Source organism: Rousettus aegyptiacus, unplaced genomic scaffold, assembly GCF_014176215.1.
Source record: "Rousettus aegyptiacus isolate mRouAeg1 unplaced genomic scaffold, mRouAeg1.p scaffold_m13_p_13, whole genome shotgun sequence".
NCBI classification, from domain to species: domain Eukaryota; kingdom Metazoa; phylum Chordata; class Mammalia; order Chiroptera; family Pteropodidae; genus Rousettus; species Rousettus aegyptiacus.
This window is the reverse complement of record NW_023416288.1, coordinates 31,105,893-31,125,675: the sequence shown is the minus strand read 5'-3', so window position 1 is coordinate 31,125,675 and position 19,783 is coordinate 31,105,893. Positions and strand designations below refer to the sequence as shown.

The window sequence follows — 19,783 nt, the reverse complement described above, 5'->3', positions numbered from 1 at the left end:
TATTTACCCTTTTGTGTTTGGCTTGTTTCACTTACATGACTTCTTCAAGGTTCATCTATGTTGTAGCCTGTGTCAGAGTTTCCCTTCTTTTTATGACCGAATGACAGTCTCTTTTACATACATAGCATATTCTGTTTACCTATCCCTTTTGTACAGTTATCTTATTGTAATGCTGTTGTTTGCCTGTTCCCACCAGATTGTGAATACCGTGATGGCAGATGTAATAGGTAGAATTTATACAATAGACCCCCACAAATGTCCAGCCCACGTCCTTGGGATCTGTGAATATGACCTATCACTCCTGAGTTATGTTTTGTTATATAGAAAGATTAATCTGGATTAGCTGGGGAGCCCCAATGTCATCATATAAACCATTAAAAGCAAAGAGTTTTCTCAGGCTGGTGTTTGAAAAAGCAGCGGAAATATACAAAGAATGAGGGGTATTTGATACATTGTTTCTGGCTTGAAGATGGAGGAGCCACATGAAAGGTACATGGGTGGCTTTAAGAGCTGGGAGAGGACCTTATATGACAGACAGCAAAGAAACCAGAACCTCAGTACTATAACTGCAAGGAAGTGAATTCTGCCAAAAACATAGACTTGAAACTGGATTTGTCCTCAGAACGTATATTGAGATTCTAGCCTGGCTAACACTTTGATTTGGCTGTGTGAGATCCTGAGCAGGGATTCCTACCATGTCATGCTGAACATACAGGATTGGGAGCTAACAAATGGATGTTGGGGTAAGCTCCTAGATTTGTAGTAATTTGTTACCGAGCAATAGAAAACTACTATGGCAGGCACTTTGCCTTTTCATGTTTAATCCCCAGTAGTGAGCCCACTGCCTGGAACCAATTAGCTTCCCAGTAAACACAAACCAAATAATTGATTGAATGGGGAGGTGAGAAAAAGGGATGATGAAAGGAAGAGAAAAGGAAGGAAAAATGAAAAAATAATAGAAAATGGAGAGAGATGAATGGGGAAAAAAGAGATAAGGAATAGGGGAGAGCATATGGAATGAGGGAGGTCTTCACTGAAAAGTACATGATGAATGTTTCAAAAAAAATATCTGTGTTATCTTTCACACTTTCCAGGAACTCAGATATTTTAAATTTTTACTAGATATTTTGATAATTTAATCGTGTAAATCAGCCATTTGTTTAGTTTCCTGTGGGAATGCCTTGTGACTTGAATGAACAGAAATGATAAACATGATTTTATTTTAATTAAGAATAGTTCTGATTTAAGGCTTGAACATTCATGTTCTGATCTCTTTTATGAGCCAAGAGAGTAAAGCTCATAAGTCTGCTGAGAAAAGCCCCTGAGGGTAGTAAAGTCAAGGGGAATCGGGACATTAATGTGTCTGGATTTTGAAAGAACTTGGCAGAAGTAAATTGTAAATTATTTTTGTGAAATTATTCCTTGTTCTACTCTAGGAAACAAAGAATTAGTTGATCCCACGCATGATCACGTATCTGGATTTTGAATAATATAAAGTGATGCACAAGTTTCTGATATCTAAAATGCCACTTTTACAGTTCCTCATGTAAATAGGAGAATAATGTCCTTGACACAAAATATTTTCCTCATCCACATGCTACAGTCCTTATAATTTCACCATTATATACTCATTTCTCTAGATTAACCATTGACGTTAATTGTTGTGAAATACAGCTATATTACTAGAAGTAATATGTACATTTATTAACCTTTAAATATTAATAGAATATATTCAATGTTTTTTTTTTCTCTTCCTTACACATGAGCAACATTCTGAAGAGAAATTGCATCAAAGTCAGCTGTACTTTCTTTGGCGTTATCTGTAGTACAAGCCCTGGCTGGAAAGATTGTAATTAAATTCCGATTAAGATTTCGCAACCCAATCTACTTCATGGTCAAGGGCATGTTCAACTGTCAAGGCAAAGAAGGTTGCCATGTAGCTTGGTTGCTTCCTTTATCTGATTAGATACATAAAGTGAGCATGTTCATCAAGATGTTTATTTAAATTTTTTTTATCATTAATGCCATTCCTTTATTTCCTCATTAAAACTTGTGTCATATTTTCCCTCGGCTTAATTGAGGTATAATTAACTAATAAGATGGCTCTTTTTCACGGTGACAGAATGACAACCTCACCTAGCTGAAGAAAAATAGGAATATCTCTGGGCAGGGAGCATCTAGAAGAGTGTAGACTTTAAACAGAGACAGAAGGCTTGTGTGTCAAATGTTCATAGAAACCTCGGCCTCTCTGGCCTGTTCTCTTTCTTCTCATCTCCTTTAATGTCTTCCCTCTCTCCCTGTCTCACATCTGCTTTTCCCCGTGCTGGCTTTGTTCCCTGGAAATTTCTTCCCTCTGGTAAAACAGACAGCATCCTAAAGTGCCCCAGAGATATATTTTGCTTTATAGCCTGTAATTCCAGAGAGAAAAGGTGCAGCACAAGTCCTGGGAATGACCATGATGTGTCAAGGTGGGATGTCTTTCCTGTCCCCTAACTGAGGTCGATTCCCTATTCTCCATATGAGAGAGAAGTCTTCTTCACAGAAGAAGAGGCAGGGGTGGGGGCTGGGGGGCGGAAAATGTCTTAAGCAGATGTTTCCATAATCTAATTTCTAGGGTCTATTTACACTGGTGGGATTAATCAATCCTTGGCTTTATTTTTTTACAGCAGAGGGCAAAGTCTTTATTTCACATTGATGTTATATGCTTTCGACACTTCTACGGCAGGGGTGGAAAAGAAGAAAGAAGAGGAAAAAGAAAAAGCAATGCTGAAATTTTGTTTTCTAAGAATACAACTTTTGAATCACTGCCTTTCAAATTATGAAAAAATAATTTCAGAACTAGAAACATGCACTATTTTTGAAGCAGTTGGAGATCCACATTCCAATTTGATGGCTATCTTCTCAGAGTTAAAAGGTAGTTACATCTGGTCAAAAATTAAGTACTGGACGAAGATCTTTAAGACAAAAGGAAGAGTTCTAGGTTTGAGTCTGATTCCAACTCTTTAAGGGATCTTTGTTGCTTAATTTTTTTTTAAATAAAAAAATATAAATATTAATGGCAATTTATAGAATTAATGAAGATCAAAAAGCTCTCCCTAAATAAGACTAGCACTATAACATTCCCAATGTAGAAGAAAAATGGATTTGAGTCTTGTCTTTTTTCCTTAGGAGTGTTTCTTGCAGACTTGTAGGAGAATGTATTTGGTACACTCCTAGTGTTGGAAACAAATCTGTCAGTGGAGAGAGAGCAGAGCTTCCCCAGGAGAGATGAAGTAAAGCCAAATCTTCCCAGAGAAGATACACTTTCACCCTTCTCTTTATCAAGCTTTTTAAAAAGAAGCCTCAATTTAAAAGAATTTAAAATCCAAGAGACCTAAAATTACTGCTAAAACAGTTTCTAAATATTTACTTTCATGTATCATGTCCAACTGAAAAAGAGCATTGCTCTCTCATTTTTTTTAAAAAAATGCTCATTTTAAAAGAATTTTAAGCTCCCTAAAGATGCAAAAATAGTACAGATTTTCCATAGATCTTCCACCGTAATAGTTCTCTAAGGTTAACATCTTATATATAACAATAATCGAAATTGACACGGTATAATCTCGCTAACTAAAGTGCGTACTTTACTTGGATCCCCCCACTGTTTCATTTAATGTCCCTTCTCTGCCCAGGATCCAGTCAAGGATCATGGTCTCCTCTAATCGGTGACGATTCCTCAGTCTTTCTTTGTCTTTCATGATCTCGACACTTTTGAAGAGCACTGGTAAGTGATTTTGTAGAATATCCTTCAATTCGGGTTTCTCTGACATTTTCTCATGATTAGATTGGGGTCGTGTAGTTTGGGGGAAGAGACGACAGAAGGATGTCCTTCCCAGTGCATTGTCACTGGGCACATGGTGTTGCTATGTCTGAATTCTAGTCATGTCATCCTTAATCACCTGGTGAAGGTGGTGTCTTCTGGGCTTTTTCCCTATAAAGCTATGATTTTTTCCTTTATAATAAACATCTTGGGGGAGATATTTTAATACTCTGCAAATATCCTGTTGCTCCTCCAATTTTGCTCACTAATTCTGGCATTCATTGGAGGATCCTGTCTGTAACAATTATTGTATATTATTGATTGGAAATCCTAATTTATTTATATATTCAATTATTTATTTGTTCTATTGGCATGGACTAATGGGTATGTTTTATTCCATAGGTTATGATCCAACACTCTCATGATCTATGTCGTTGCTCAAACGGTTCCTGCTTTGGCCATTTGATGCTCTTTAAGGCTGTCCTGTTCTTCACTTCTTATGACTTGGAGTGAAGGAAAGGAGGGGGTCACTTGTGTGGCCATCTGATAAGTACTTTACATGAGTTTCTCCTGGAACTCTCACAACAGCCCTATGAGATAAGCATTAGTATCTCCAGTCTACATGGATTATAGATCTAACCCTCAGATAGGCTAAGCAGCCTGCCCATGGCTACATAGCAAATTTGGAGTACAAATAAGATTTATACCTGGTTTGTCTGACTTCAGAGCCTCTTTCTAATACAACACACTGCCTTGCTTTAGGACTGAGGACTTGCCTTGGGGCAATGTCACAGTAACTGAATACTTAATATACGTACTCTCTCTGTATCAATTCCCCCAAGTCTGGACTCCCATCTCCCTTTTCCTGAGCCTCTTTTCTCTCTTCTCCCAGAGGAACTGAAGTCATAGAATCACAAACTGTGAAGGTTCTAGAGGTTCTTAGAAAAATTTGGTTCCAAATCTCCCACAATGCAAGTAAGAAAAATGAGTCCCCACTTGGGGGATGCGAATAGGTAATGAGCTGAGATTGGACCCCAGGTCCCCTGACTTGCAGTTCAACATTTTCTCCCTCACATGATCAGAGCCCAGCTCTTTACATTCAGTTCTCTGTCTCTGAGTTCTGAGAATGCATTCTGGAAACTGAAGGCTTTTCAGAGCTCATCAGAACACAGAGGAACATCTGTTCATCCATAATACTAAACCAGCATCTCTATAAGACTGGGCCCATAAAAGAACTCCAGCACTACATTTCTTTTGAAATACAAACAGTCATGGTTTTGATCGAGAGGGATCAAATGGATCTTTCTAGACATCAGGGAAAATTGGTTCCCTAGCACCTTGTAATCTTCCTATCCCATTTGAGTCTAGGAGGTCCCAGTTGGGTCACTAGAAAAAAGAGGAAACCAGACAGGCATACATAGGGAGAAGGAAGGAGAGAAGACTTTTCTGTCAGCTAAACCCTTAAAGACTTTGCTATATTTTAGGTCACTGACATTAAAGCTGTTAAAAAATATTTCATAGCATATTGGCTCTCCCACTCTAACTTCAAAATGAAATATTAAAAAAATGTTAAAGTTACAATGTTTAGAAAATAGAAACTAGTCTTAATAGTTAGTGCGTCTTGCATCTCAGGGTTTTGGAACCTGGGTGATGCTTTTTCCTAATAGCAGAGAACAAACACGGTCAGGGACAAAACTTGAGGCTGACACAATAGTCACGAACTGATAGCTGGGAGATACGAGCCTATTGAACTGTGGACGAGTAGTTAGTAGCTGTACTGGGAAAAATAAGAATGGTACCATTCACTAGTTGACCATCTAGGTACCAGATACTAGGGCATGGGCTTTATACATATATTCTCTGTCCTCTATATCAAGAGTTTCCAACTCCCAGGCTATGGATTGGTATCAGTCCATGGCTTGTTAGGAACTAGACCACACAGTAGGAGGTGAGTGGTGGGCAAGCAAGAGAAGCTTCATCTGTCTTTGCAGCCGCTCCCCAGCACTAGCATCACTGCCTCAGCGCCACCTCAGATCATCAGGCATTAGATTCTGCACCTGTCCCTGGTGCCAAAAAGGTGGAGACCGCTGAGCAATATGAAAAAAGTGCATAACTAGTACCATTATATTCATTTTGCAGAAGAGGAAGCTGAGGTCAGAGAGACCGAGTTACTTGGCTAAGTTCACACGGGTTAAATGCCAGCACCACCCAATGTGACTCAAGCTACATTCAATGTGAGAAGCAGGTGGTTCTTTTAAGAGGTTGTGTGGTCTCAACCAGACAGATGATCTTAGGCGCGGTTAGAGGGAAAGGCAGTATTCTAGAGTCTTTGGGGCCGACAATGTTATCGGGAAAGTCTGTCTCCAGTGTGTGCCGAGCTGGGGTTCAGGGTAAAGCTTTTAGGCTTCGAGGAAAGTGACAAAGAGGAAATTATAGCATGGTGGATGAGAACTGGGGCTCTCGAGCATCTGGGCTAGAGATGAAAATGACAGTGATTTGTAACTGACCTCTTTAAATTGCAGTGTTCTCATCTGTCAAATGGGAATAATAGTCATATCTTTCTCACAGAGTTTTGTGAAAATTAACTGAGATAACAATATATGTAAAAATACAAGGAGGCCCCATAGTATGCCAATTTGAGATGTAATGCGATCGGTGATTGTTTCTGGGCTTTGGAACCCTAGCTGCCTGGCTGTAACTCGGCTTGGCTCCCATCATTTCATCAACCTTGCAATAAAAAACTTTGCATTTGATGTGGTTAAATTTTTGAGACCCCACTCATAATCTTACAGTGGGGATTTACCTCTTTCAACTATGCCTGAAACACTGCAAAAACCTTTCAACGTGCAATGGTAATAACTATAAAAGGAAAAAGGAAGAGAAAAAGCAAATTTCTCAGGAACTCAAGCCTGAAATCATAAATATAGGCTCAAATTTAGGGAAAAGCCCTCTCCTATTTCCCCGAATCCAGACTTTTAAGTCAGGAGAAGCACAGGGGCCCAGAAATCAGTACCAGGATGAGAAGCTGTTAAATTCTCCTTGTCTTGTGTCAAGAATGACAGAGGACATGCGGCCTGCTGACCCTTCGAGAAGGGAAGTCAATGACACCGACGGGAGTTAGAAAACAGACCTAAGAGAAACGAGATGAAGATTGATGAGTTCATCAGTGCTAAAGACATTTTAAGCTGGGGCGGGATTGACAGGGATAAAAGCACTCCATATATCGCAGCCCAAATCTCTCCTGACAGTATTTTTGAAGATCCTTAATTGCCCAAATAGAATTGATACTTGATCGTATATAATCTGCCTAGCGAAATCTATTTAAATTGTGATATTTAAAAAGTTATTTCTAGTACCTCAAGTAGCTTAAAGGGAGAGTTTTCTTTTGTACAGCTAAATCAAAATAATTGGTTTTAAACTGAATGGGAATGCATTGATTAACAATGGGATTGATAAAAATGTGGCATTTTGGCTGTTTGTTTTCAAGCTTTTTCTTTCTTCCTGATAGTCCACATTTACTTCTATGAATCTGGTGATTAGAAAAACAAAATTCTGGTAAATGATGAAAATGCTGTCCAAACAAGAGCTATGAGCAAAACTGTATTGTGACAAGTAATGATGCTCTGTTTGTTTCAATGTGTTTGTCAGCAAGTGCACACAGCAATTTTCATTATGAGCTTTTACTAGAAATAAATGTGAACCCAAATTTAGGGAAAAGCCGTTGTTGATTTCCTCTTCCTGGGAACCCCATTCGGCTACATCTTCCAACAGGCAACTTCCACATTCTGTTGATACTGTCAGAGCCAGAAACCTACAGAGTAATTAGTTGAGGTTTTGTCTACACAGAACCAATATAAGCAATTGGAAAGTGAAAAATGAAGCCAAATAATTGGGCTTTGTGTGTGGAGGTTCCTACATGACTTTAAATAGCCAGTTAGCTCTTTTTTGTTCTGTAAAAGAAAAATGCATTTGGACTAATTGGCTCTTTCATCACCATGTGGACCACATTATCAGTAATTGGAGAGTTAAGTATGTCGGAGCTTTTCTTTGTGATGGAATAGAGAAGAGAAGGAGGGAGAAGGTTGCTGAGAAACAGGGAAGGACTAGCAGGTTAGCTGAAGAAGACCAGAGCGAGGGCAGGAATGAAGGTGTAAAGGCAACAGGCAGAGTCTACTCAAGATCCAACATGTGTAGATTCTACCAGTAGAATTTCCCTAAGAACCTCTAGATCCCTCACAGGTTGTGATTCTGTGACTTCAGTTTTTCTTGGGAAAGAGAGAATAGAGGCTTAGGAAAAGGGAGATGGGAGTGCAGACTTGGGGGAATTGATACAGAGAGAGTACATATACTAAGCATTCAGTTACTGGGACGTTGCCCCAAAGCCAGGCCCAGTCCTACGGCATTTGTATCTCTTTTCCTCATTGCACCAATTCTATACAGCCATGCTTCTTCAAATTCAGTTTAGTGTGAATCAGAGTCACCTGACAGGCTCTGTAAAATACCAATTGGCAGGTCGACCCCCAGAGTTTCTGTCTCCATAGATCTGGGGTAAGGCTCAAGAATTTGCATTTCTACTTGCTTTTGAGGTACATCAGTTAAAATACTGAGGTTCATCTCATTTACAAAAATATAAAGAAATGGTAGCAAATACTTAATGAGATGATTGCCAAGAAAAAAGGCACTATTACAGTAGGCAGAGAAATAACTCAGGAGAGACATAATTTGTCTTAATGAATATTCAGAAGCCCGAAGGACCCTTCTTCTCTTCTTGGGGGTGATAGGAGACTTAAAAACAACAAGGTAAATTTGAGGTTATGATCTTCCCTACTAAAGGGTATGTTTCAGCCCTCTACTCATAATTTAAATGAGCGTTCCTCTGAGAAAATGCAAAACAAAGTGCCACAATAGCCTCGTGATTTAGTCTCATGGCCTCGTACAACACTTTGATTTAAAACCAAGCTGTGCGGGAAAAGAAGCACAGGGCAAAACATCCATTTTGCTGGCACAAATTGTGGCAGAGGCAACGTGACTATCGGGCTGGCATCTGTGGTGGCTCATCATAGGGATTCAGCAGTTTCCCAAGTGTGGCCAGTGACACGTAAGGGGACTTGTAGGGTGTGGCTCTGGGCGTCTTTGCTAGAACATGAGTCTTTAGCCTCTTTCTAGAACTCTTTCAGTGATTTCATAGGCTACCAATCTGCCACAATAAATCTCTTAATTGAAACTAAAAGGGAACGGATTCTGTCATCTACAACTGAGAACCAGCTCACTACACTTGTTATTTCTCACTATGTCAGCCCGATCTAATCTGTTTTTGATTTATAACCTTGAAAAATATCATTGGAAATCATATGCTTGTGAAGACAATAAACTTAATATATTTGGGCATCAAGTTTAGTGAAGTTTCAGAGTTTCTCTATTTCAGAGTAAAGTGCATAGTTTTTTACATTGTTTTTGTATTTTACTCTGAAATAGATTATTAGGGGCATAGTTCAGGGAACTGATGGTTAAAGATTTCTGGAAAAACAAAAATTAATACAAACTGGAGATAGAATAAGGAAATATACATATTAAAATTCTCCAACTCTAAAAGGTAAGGAAGTACTTAGATGAAAAGAAATATTCAAAATATCCTAATGTAGTCTCCTGGTTCTAAAATTTTGTACATGTTTTTAAAATCTTTTCACACAAGATATATCGTCTTTTTAATAGCATTATTTATATTGTTTATCACAAATCTCATTCTATGGTACTGCCCATAAGGAAAGTTATACATAAATTGGTATGTACACTAGGGGGAGAATATTAAGACTTGATGGTCTGAATTTCCTAAATCCCAAATATACTGGCATCAGTAGCTCATTATAAAATTAGAGCTGTCTAGATTTCTAATTTCTAATTGAAAATGAAAAGCAAAGTAAACATGGATAAACAGAAGATGTGCTAAACATTTAATAACCAATTTATAAATCTGCTAAAGGTTAGGTATGAGTATTAGTATTAAAAAATAAAAGAAACATATAAATAGAAAACTATAGGATAAATCAAAACTTTAGATAATTTCAGTTTCTTTTTTTAAGAAATACATGATTAATAATGATAACACAGAACATACAGACAGGTACAATTTACTGTGGTATGTTTAATTCCAGTATTTATTCTATAGTTTTAATGTATTTTGTTTTTACGTATAGGGATAGGTATATGGAAATTCTATGAGCTGTTTCTTTCACTAAATTTTATAAGCATATTGTTTTTATTTTTACATAGTTCGTATAATTTTGTGAGTGTATAATATTTTCAGTTAACATTTGATGGTTTAAGTTATTCCCCTATTAATGATGAACAAACTTTGGATAATTTTCAGTTTTATGATAATATAAATAATTGGATAACGAACATCTTTGTGCATGCAGCTATTTTTCATTTTCAAGATTCTTTCCTTGGGAGAGATTCACAGAATAGTAATTAGCTAAAAGCTTTCTAAAATGAATATTTTAAATTACATTCTACTTGAAGTACCAGGTCTTTTGATTAAAAACCCCAAGTAACAAACCAAGCCACTAGGAGAAAAATAGGGTGGTGGAGGGGCAATTGTGTCACATTAATTTGAGTTTTGTAATTAGTAGTGAAATTGAACATTTTTCCATATATGTGTTAACTAGTTGAAGCTTCTCCTTCACTAGTTATGCCCTTTATACATACAGATTCCCGAGTCCAAGTGACAACTTGGGACATATGTGCCAATTTTAAATAAAAGTCAGAGCAGGCACAGAGACCAAAGAAAGATGCAAGGTATGAAGACCTATGTCAAAAACCAGCTTATTGGTGTTCTTGTGGCCTCATAAAAGAGTTCGTTGAACTAATTCATATTTTGGGTGCTTCATTTTGAACCGGCAGTGTAGAATGATGGAAAAGGTGTGAAAGTTGAAAGACCTGACTATCTTTTAGTCAAGTGTCTGTATGGGGTAGATAGAACAAATGGCCACAAATTCTTTCTGTCTCTCTATACACACCCCTTTACAATGCGCTTTTGCAGCTCCATCAGAGATGGAGCCTATTTTTCTAAATCTTGCAGTTATGCTTTGTCACGTGACTTGCCTTGGCCAGTGGGCCGTTATTAAACATTAGCAAACAAATGTGGGCAGAGGGAATCATTGCATATTTTTGAGCAGAATGGAAACATTTGAACTGTGAGTGTTAAGGCAACTCTGATAGTGTTTTAAAGGAGGGATTATGGAGGGGAGAAACTGGAGGCAGGGAGACCCATCAGGAGATACTGGAGGTGTAGGTAAAGCATAAGGAGTGTCTGCGGATGAGAAGTGTAGACAGCATTACCACTGAAGGGGAAGAGACACGTTATTTTGGAGGTAGGATGGACCAGGACTTAGAGAGTGATTAGATATGTGGAGTTAAGGAGAGAACTGAACCAAAGACAAGAGCAGTTCCTAACTAATGGCACTGGGAGAGTGGGGCTGGCCATTCATCTGGAGTTAATTAGGAAGCACTGAAGATGGTTCCGCGGACATACTTTAGTCCCAAATCGCTTTGCTATTTGTCAGCCGGCTGCCTTGATTTTGCTGTGTGCCCGCTCCACGAGTCTATTCTAGGATTCAAAATGCTCAAAGGGCTTTTGTGAAAAAAGAAGCTATCATTATAACTCCAACTTATATTTCAAAAGTATAGAATTAATTCGTTCTATGGTTCTGACGTTTTGGTTATTTTCCTCATTACTGTGTAATACTAATCGCCATCGTATTTCCTGTTCCAATAGTTACATTGTACAATAGAATACTTATAACTGTAAGTATGCTTTAGAACGGCTCTTCTTACATTTTATCATTCATTGAGTACCTTCAGAAAAGGAAAGACAGTAACCAGTAAAGACCAAGGTTAGGATTGCCAGATTTAGCAAAGGAAAATACAGGACACCAATCTGAACTTCATACAAAAAACAAACAAACAAATAATTGTTCTAACTATGTCCATACAATATTTGGGATATATTTCTACTCTTAAAAAATGTTTTTAAAATCTGAAATTCAATTTTAGCTAGGAGACCTGTATTTTACCTGGCAGTGCTACCAGTCTTTTATGGAACATTTCTTTCTGAAATACTGATGCATGTTAAATGGAAAAATTGTTCTATAGACTAAAAAAATAGAAAAATGCTGGGAAAAAGTAAACAGATTTCCTTTCCTTCAGGACTTTTCAGAACCTTTAATTAGCTACTATACATAATAAGCTTCCCAAAGGAAGACAGTCTAAAGCATTTCCTACCTTTTATTTGACCAGATGTTTCCTCGATGCTTTGTAGATATTGTGTGAAAGATGGTGGTTAATCTATTTGTGCCTCCACCAATGTAAGTCATAGGCGGTGTGATGTGGTTGACATGGCATAACATACAGACTCAAAAATCTAGGTTCATATCCTTGGCCCATCAATCACTGCATATTTGAAACTGAGCAAGTCACCAAACATGACTGAGTTCTACCTCCTCCCCTAGGGAAAACATAACACCTAATTCGTAGGATTCTTCTGAGGCTTAGAAGTCAGCATGTAAAAGACTAGTTTGCACATCAAAAAGTACAGTATGGTATAATGCCAAAAACATTATACCAAGAGGAGAGAAACAAAAGGAAGGGTTAGACCCAAGGAGGAATTTCCCAGCAGGGGCTGGAGCTACATATTTGCCAGCACACCTGTCCCATAAGTCCATAAGACTCTAATTTGCAGCTGTTGGATTCACTGCATTTTACTCACACCACAAAGCCTCGCCAATGGCTGGCGCTGCTGTGTGTTCACTGACCGTGCTGTCTGCGGGGCACTTCCACGTCACGGTTGTGACGGAAACTTGCTCTCGGTACAGATGTCCCTTTTCCTACCCAGTTCCGCCCCTAAACACATAGTTGCATCCTGTGAGCTCGATAAAAACACGAAGACAGCAGTTTGTCTGAAAGCCAATTTAGCTAATTTACTTGTTTCCATTAATTATTTAGTTTCGGATGACTGCGTTTCACTGTTATAACAACAGTAGTTGTTTCTGGAAAAAAACTCATAATGAAAGTTTGAGGGACATTCAGTTTGTCCTGCTCCAGCTTCTTACTGCAGCTGGAAACTGAGAGGGCATGAAAGGGAGAAAGGGCGGAGCGAGCGGAGACAGAGGGGCTTATCTGAATATGAGGGATCTTTGTGAAACTATTTTTCACTAATACATTATTATTTTTAAAGATTCTTCAAACCGAATATTGGTAAATTAGTTATCTGTTAATGGCTTCTAGGAAATTGATCTAGACCCAAACAGGAACATTAGCAAAGATTGTTGGGGTGTTTTCTTTTGCCAGAAAGCCCCTGAGCTTTTGTCAAAGCTGGAAAAAAGTCCAGGGAGGCACCAGAGGAAGCCTCTTTGCACCGAGACAGGGCGAGGAATAGCAATTTATACATATGTACATTCCTATCCTTTTATATTCTTAACCAACACAGAATCAGGAGAGTGACAAGGAAACATTGATGCCCAAGTACATTTCTACAGAGAAATGTGGGGCTTTCAGGCTTCTTTTGATCGTTAAGGTTTACGCTGCTTATTTCTTGAAACTTTTCAATGGGTTATACTGCATTCCCATCATTTAGTTTTGACTCCCAGATGATTTTGGTCTCTGGTTTCATTGTCTGTGAAATAGTTTTTAATGGTGATATTCAGAGGGGCTTCGTTCCTCTGAACACTACTAATGACCTAACAAAAAAGTGCATGATTTCACTTGCCAGCTAAATGCATAACTGTAGCTGCATAGAACAAATGAAGAGAGTATATGCTACAAGCTGGTATTCATGTGACCTTTAACATTTTAGTGATTTATGGCTGCTGTGAACATAACTGAATTACAATCAAGAGAAAAGAATTCATCTTCCCTCTTCAAAGTATCATACTCCTAAAAGCATTCTCTCATCCAATTTGTTAACAGTAAGAGCTTATAACAGTAAGAACTTGCAAAAGGACAACAGAATGAGTTTCAATGTATTTTGCCAAAGGGAAATTTACCATCTGCCTGTCTTCATGAATCACATATGCTGAGAATAATATTTTAAAAGATACTGACAACAAGACGCAGTAATTTGTAAAGGAATATTACTGATGCTGCCCTTTTAAAAGCAATTTGTGAAATATATCAGTTCAGCAATCTATAGGATTACACGTCAAAGACTTGAAATAAAAGAATAATAAACTATGTTATTGGCTTTTTGTAATTGTAATAAAGATCCCAAATCTTTAAAATGTAATTACTTTGATTCACATTTCACTGTTTCCATATGCATCCTCTCAATGTGCCCCTGAGATAAGTAGGATAGGAAAATACATCATTAAGCCGAGACTACAATAAAGTCTTATTGGCAAACATTGTCAGACATGCAATTAATGATCATAGAAATATGTCATTGACTCATTTAATTTCTCAGAAAGCATTCCCTATGGCACAGATCTTAAAGGTGTTATCAGTGAAGACTTCAATTTGAAATGTAGAGCACTAACTCAAAGACATGACTATAACTTTGGGAAAAAAAGATATAATTTAAAATTATGGAAATTTAATTAGGAGTTTGGAAATAACCAAACATTTTCTAGCAATGGTCTAATAAATGTTTTTGCTTTATATATTATAATTTAGAATAAAAACTATTCCTAATTAATGAATATTAGGAAATAGGTATCCTCTCCTAAAAATTGGTTTGGAAAAAGTACTAAAGAAAATGGAAGAAAAGGGTTGTATAGACAGTGACGATTCTATCTAAATCAGGTGATTTAAGCCTCATTGTATGTGGGCTGAGAAACCAGATTCTCTCTTTTCTCGCTGAGTCACTGGTGATACTGATACTGCCATACTTTCTTGTTGACTGGTAAAGGACCTTAGGAAGCTTTTCTAGTGATGGAGGGATCCCATAAAAGGCAAGTCTGTGGTCAGTGAGGAAAGGCCCACGACAACTGCCATTTTCCAGAACAAGTAAATATTATTCTTCTCCAAAAATTGAGTAAGAAGAAAGCTTCTGAAAAGGAAAGTCTACGTTCTGGCAATACTTATGTATATTTACTTTTTATTTCATTCTTCCATCAGGCTAGTTTTTTCCTAAAGAGTGACAGCATATTAATTATGTTTATCTTGTAGATCTGGCAAAGAAAAGTCCTGCGGTTTCATAATTATCACTGTACTATAGAGTAGAATATGTGATATATATTTATCATATATTATATATAATAAAATCAGAGTTTCTTTCTGAAAATAACCATTTGTACAACAATTAAGTGTAAGCTATTTTTTTTTCAGTCCCTTGAGGTATAATCTCAAGTGATTTTTTTTTTTTTAAAGTACATTCTCATTTTAGCTCTATTTTTTTTCCAAAAATTTTAACTTTAAGGAGGAAACATACTTAATAGCATCTGGATGTAGAGTTGAATTGGTATGAATTCCAAGCTGTTAGGAATTCCAAAAGGTATCAAAGTGCCAGGGGAAGCTTTCTGTTTTTCTCTGAGAGCTAAGAAGTACTAGATGAATGTTTTGGAAGTTTCCCTTGGGAAAAAAAATTGGGAAGGTTGGGTGGGGGAAGTAGTGTTTCCACAGAAGAGTGCAATTCTCAAATTATTATTTGAGAGATATGTATTTTTTTTACCTATATGAACAGAGCTATAGGCAGAGGAAATCCAAATATTTTACTGTTTTCATTTTGCTTATTTCTAGTGAATGTGAAAATACGGTCACAAAATTCATTTAAGAACAAGCTTCTCAAGCATATATGAGTTGTAGACTAAATTCTCAGCCTGGTGAATTATTTATATGTATCTAAATCAGCAATGACAAGGAGTAAAGATTAAACACAGAAGAAACACTATTTAGGGATTAATTTGGCATATGGCAAGTGTATGAAGAAAAAGGTGAAGAAAGAGCAATGTAAAAAAATTGTGACCTAATTTGTTGTGGTAAATTACAAGCTATTTATGATTTTGACATTAGAAGGCATGACAAATTGTTCTACTTTAAGCTTTAAAAATATGCATAAGTGTTTCAGGGTAATAAAATTGGATTCTTATTTGAGTGCATGTAATAATAAACTGTATTTTACAAAGTAGTACCATGGGACACAGTATTTAAAGTTTAAGTTAAACATAAAATAATATTTTGATAAAGCTATAATAAAACTTGAAAGAAAATTAAGTGAATATTTTATTATTTTTATGACCTTGAGGGTGGAGAAGGCTATATTTACATAAATGCAAAGGAAGAAACCCCAAAGGAAAATACTAATGATTTGGCTACATAGAATCTTAAGCCTGTTACATATCAAAAGACATCACAAGGAAACTTAAAAGCAAATGACTAATTGGGGAAAAAAAGAATATATAAACATGAGCCTACGATAACCTCCATTGATATTACCAGGTAAATTTGCTTATAAACTCCTTTTTGTAAGAAAAGTGTGGCTGGGAAAATAAGTTAACATCATAGAGTGAGTTGTATCTACCTGATTATTTGATTAATGGCCATCCTCCTCGCAGCTATAATCACATATGACACAATATTCTTAAGGTATACCCATCATTCCTGTTACCAATTCTCCAACTGTGTTTTCCCCAGGTCTCTGACTATTCATCTGAACCATTAGCCACTGCTAATGCTATGCTCCATATCCTATATATTATGGTATTTTGCTATTTTCTTCAAGTTTAAGATATTTTCTAATTTCCTTTGTGATTTCATTTTCGAGCATGAGTTATTTAGAAATGTATTGCTTAATTTTTATTTATTTGGGGATTTCCCAAATGTTTCTCCGTTGTTGATTCTTAATTTAATTCCATTGTGGTTAGAGAGCATACTTTGTATGATTTCAATTGTTTTAAATTTATTGAGCCTTTTTTAAAAATAAAGTTTAGCAAATGGTCTATCCCAGAGAATGTTCATGTGTGCTTGAAAAGAATGTGAATTCTATTGTTGCATGGCATGTACTATACATATCAAAAGGTCAAGTTGTTTAATAGTGTTAAGTCTTTTATATCTTTAACAATGTTATTTCTAGTTGTTTTCTCATTTACAGGAGATAGTATTAAAATCTTCAACTACAGTTATTGAATTGCCTATTTCTTCTTTGAATTCTGTAATGTTTTGCTTTATGTATTTTGGAGCTATTAGGCACATATACGTTGATCATTTTTCAGAGGTATTAACTCTTTATCATTGTAAAATGTCCCTCTGTCTCTAGTCATATTAAAGTCTGTCTTAAAGTCTGTTTTTTTTTTAATTTCTGTCATTTTATGGTTACTATTACATGGTATAACTTTTTTATCCTTTCACTTTCAACCTATTTGTATCTTTAAATGTACTAATGAGTCTCTTGTAAACAGTACATAGTTGGATTTTTGTTTTTAATTCAATCTGACAATCACTGCCTTTTGACTAGTGTTAAGTCCATTCAAATTTAACGTAATTATTTGATATGGCTGAATTTATACTTGCAATTTTATTATTTTCTTCATAGCTCATGCCTTTTTGTTTCTCTGTTCCTTCTTTACTGTTTTCCTTATGTTAACCAAACATTTTTCATTAGACCATTTTACTTCCTTTGTGAATTTTTATCTATAACTTTTGTATGTGTGTGCAGGGGTTATTCTAGGCATTAACATATGTGACTTTATTGAATAGCAATTTATTTTTGGTTAGCTCCAATAAATATACTTATTAAATATACTTCATTCAGTAAATATAGTAAATTTACTTCAGTATAGTTTCATTAACTCTTCTAGCTCTTGTGTTATTATTGTCATGTATATTACATGTGTACATATAAGCTGAACAATATTATTGCTTTATACAACCTTCTGGTTTAAAAAAATATTATGAGGAGAAAAGAGAATATGTACATATAGGTTTTTAAAAATATTAATCCATATATTCAAAATTTCTGGTGCTCTTTTGAGTTACCATCTGCTGTCACTTCCTTTCATCTCAAAAATCATCTTTTAGTATTTTTTGTAGACAAGATTAATAAACTCTCTCAGATATTTTTCTATTAAAAATGTTATTTTACCTTTGTTTATAAGAATAATCTCACTTTATATATTATTCTTGGTTGACATTGTGCTTTCATTCGGCACTTTGAAATGCTATTCAACTGTCTTCTGACTTACATTGTTTTGGATGAGAAATCATCTGTAAATTGTATTTTTGCTGTGTGTAATGCATCATTTTTCTCTTGCTGCTTTCAATATTTTCTCTTTGTCAGCAGTTTGACATGGCATGTCTGTGTTTAGATCTCTGTGTTTATCCTTCTTGAGGTCCTTGGGCTTCTGGAATCTGTAAGATTATTTTTTTTTTAAGCAAATTGAGGAGTTCTCAGCTATTATTTCTTCAAATATACTTTCAGAATTTTTTTCTCTCTTTTTCTTGAACTCTTGTTATATGTATGTTGTAATGCTTTATAATGTCCCAAAGATCTTTGAGACTTTATTTCCCTTGCTTTAGATTAGATGATTCTTACTGACCTATCTTCAAGGTCTCATAATTTTTCTTCTAACATCTCAAATCTGTTGTCAAACTCTCTAGTGAATTTTTAAATTTCAGTTATTGTATTTTTCAAACTCTTGAATCTTTATATGGTTCTTTAGCATTTTTCCTTAAAAAAATTAGTTCAAGGTCAAAGGGAAGCTGCTGAAGAACTTTAAGAAGGATAGTGACATGACATGATCCAATTCATTTTCACCTCTTCTATTTTTTTTTTTCTTAGCTGTGAATGTACCACCAGCACCAGCAGCATGTCTTGTTGTAGGGAGAATATGGTTCTTTTCTGTAGTGTCTACTTTTTGAGGTTCCCTATTCATTGGTTTATTGCTATATTTTTCTTTAATTCTTTGAACACATTTATAATAGCTGCACTGAAGTATATAATATCTGTCTGATAATAATATATGCCTACACAGGGTTAGTTTCTATTGACACCCGTGAAGTAGAGGTTAGATCTTCCTATTTATTTTTATTAAGAGCAATTTTTTGGTTGAAAAGTAGATATTTTAGATATTATAGCTTCTCTGAGTTATTATTTTTAGTGATATGCTTGAACTTAAACTTCAGAAATGTCTCTCCCATATTGTCCATTTCCTTATGTCTTTTTAGAGTTTCTCCTTTTTTTTGTTTTTTAGATTTTTGTTTGTTTGTTTTTTAGCCTAGCTTCCTAGAAGTTACCACTGTGTCAACATAATTTAGTGGTTGGCAACTGATTTGGACAGAGTTGTGCTCACATATCTCAAGACCATAAAGCTTCTTCTATCCTGTAATGAAATGATCCTTGTGTGGACTGGGGAATAATTTCAAATTTGCAGTAAGTTCTCAACTCCTTCTTTGCTTGCACATTATGCCAGCCTCTCTCAAGTCTCTGCACACGCTGACAGTATTGTAGTGATCCAGGATTTGTGGAGAGTTTCTCTAATGCTATCTATGGCTCTCTTATTTCCAGGATCTCCCGTTAAGTTTCCTGGCTAGTAAATCACTCACTCCCAAATAGAATTGCAATCTTGGTTTTCCAAACCTGTGGGTATTTCCCCTGTTCATTCCAACCCCGTACCATTACTTTTAGCAAAAAAATCCATGATATTTTTGTCCTCTACTCTAAATCAAGTGCAGTCCTCTCTGGAAGTAAAGCTTCTGGTTGTTACAACCTGCCTCAGGCTGGTAATGTTTCATTCTTGTCAACTAAGCCAGTCACAAAAGATGACATACTATATGATTCCATTCATATGAAATCCAGAATAGGGAAGTCTACAGACATAAAGTAAGTTAGTGGTTGGTTAGGGTTGAGAGGAGGTTGCAGTATGAAGAGGTGGTGGTGAGGGATGTAATAGCTAAAGTACGGGGTTTCTTTTTTGAGGCAATGAAATATTCAGCACTTGTGGTGATGACTGCACACATCTGTGAACATACTAAAAACGTTGATTGTTCACTTTAAAT

The 19,783-nt window shown here is 36.2% G+C and overlaps 1 long non-coding RNA gene across 1 annotated transcript; it reads left to right on the top strand.

The window, feature by feature from the left end:
* Positions 1–565: 565 nt before the first annotated feature.
* LOC107518159 lies at positions 566–15,007 on the top strand. The gene is made up of 4 exons (XR_001598760.2): positions 566–743; positions 2,667–2,914; positions 3,672–3,763; positions 4,202–15,007. It is a non-coding gene; the product is annotated as an uncharacterized LOC107518159 (long non-coding RNA).
* Positions 15,008–19,783: the final 4,776 nt, after the last annotated feature.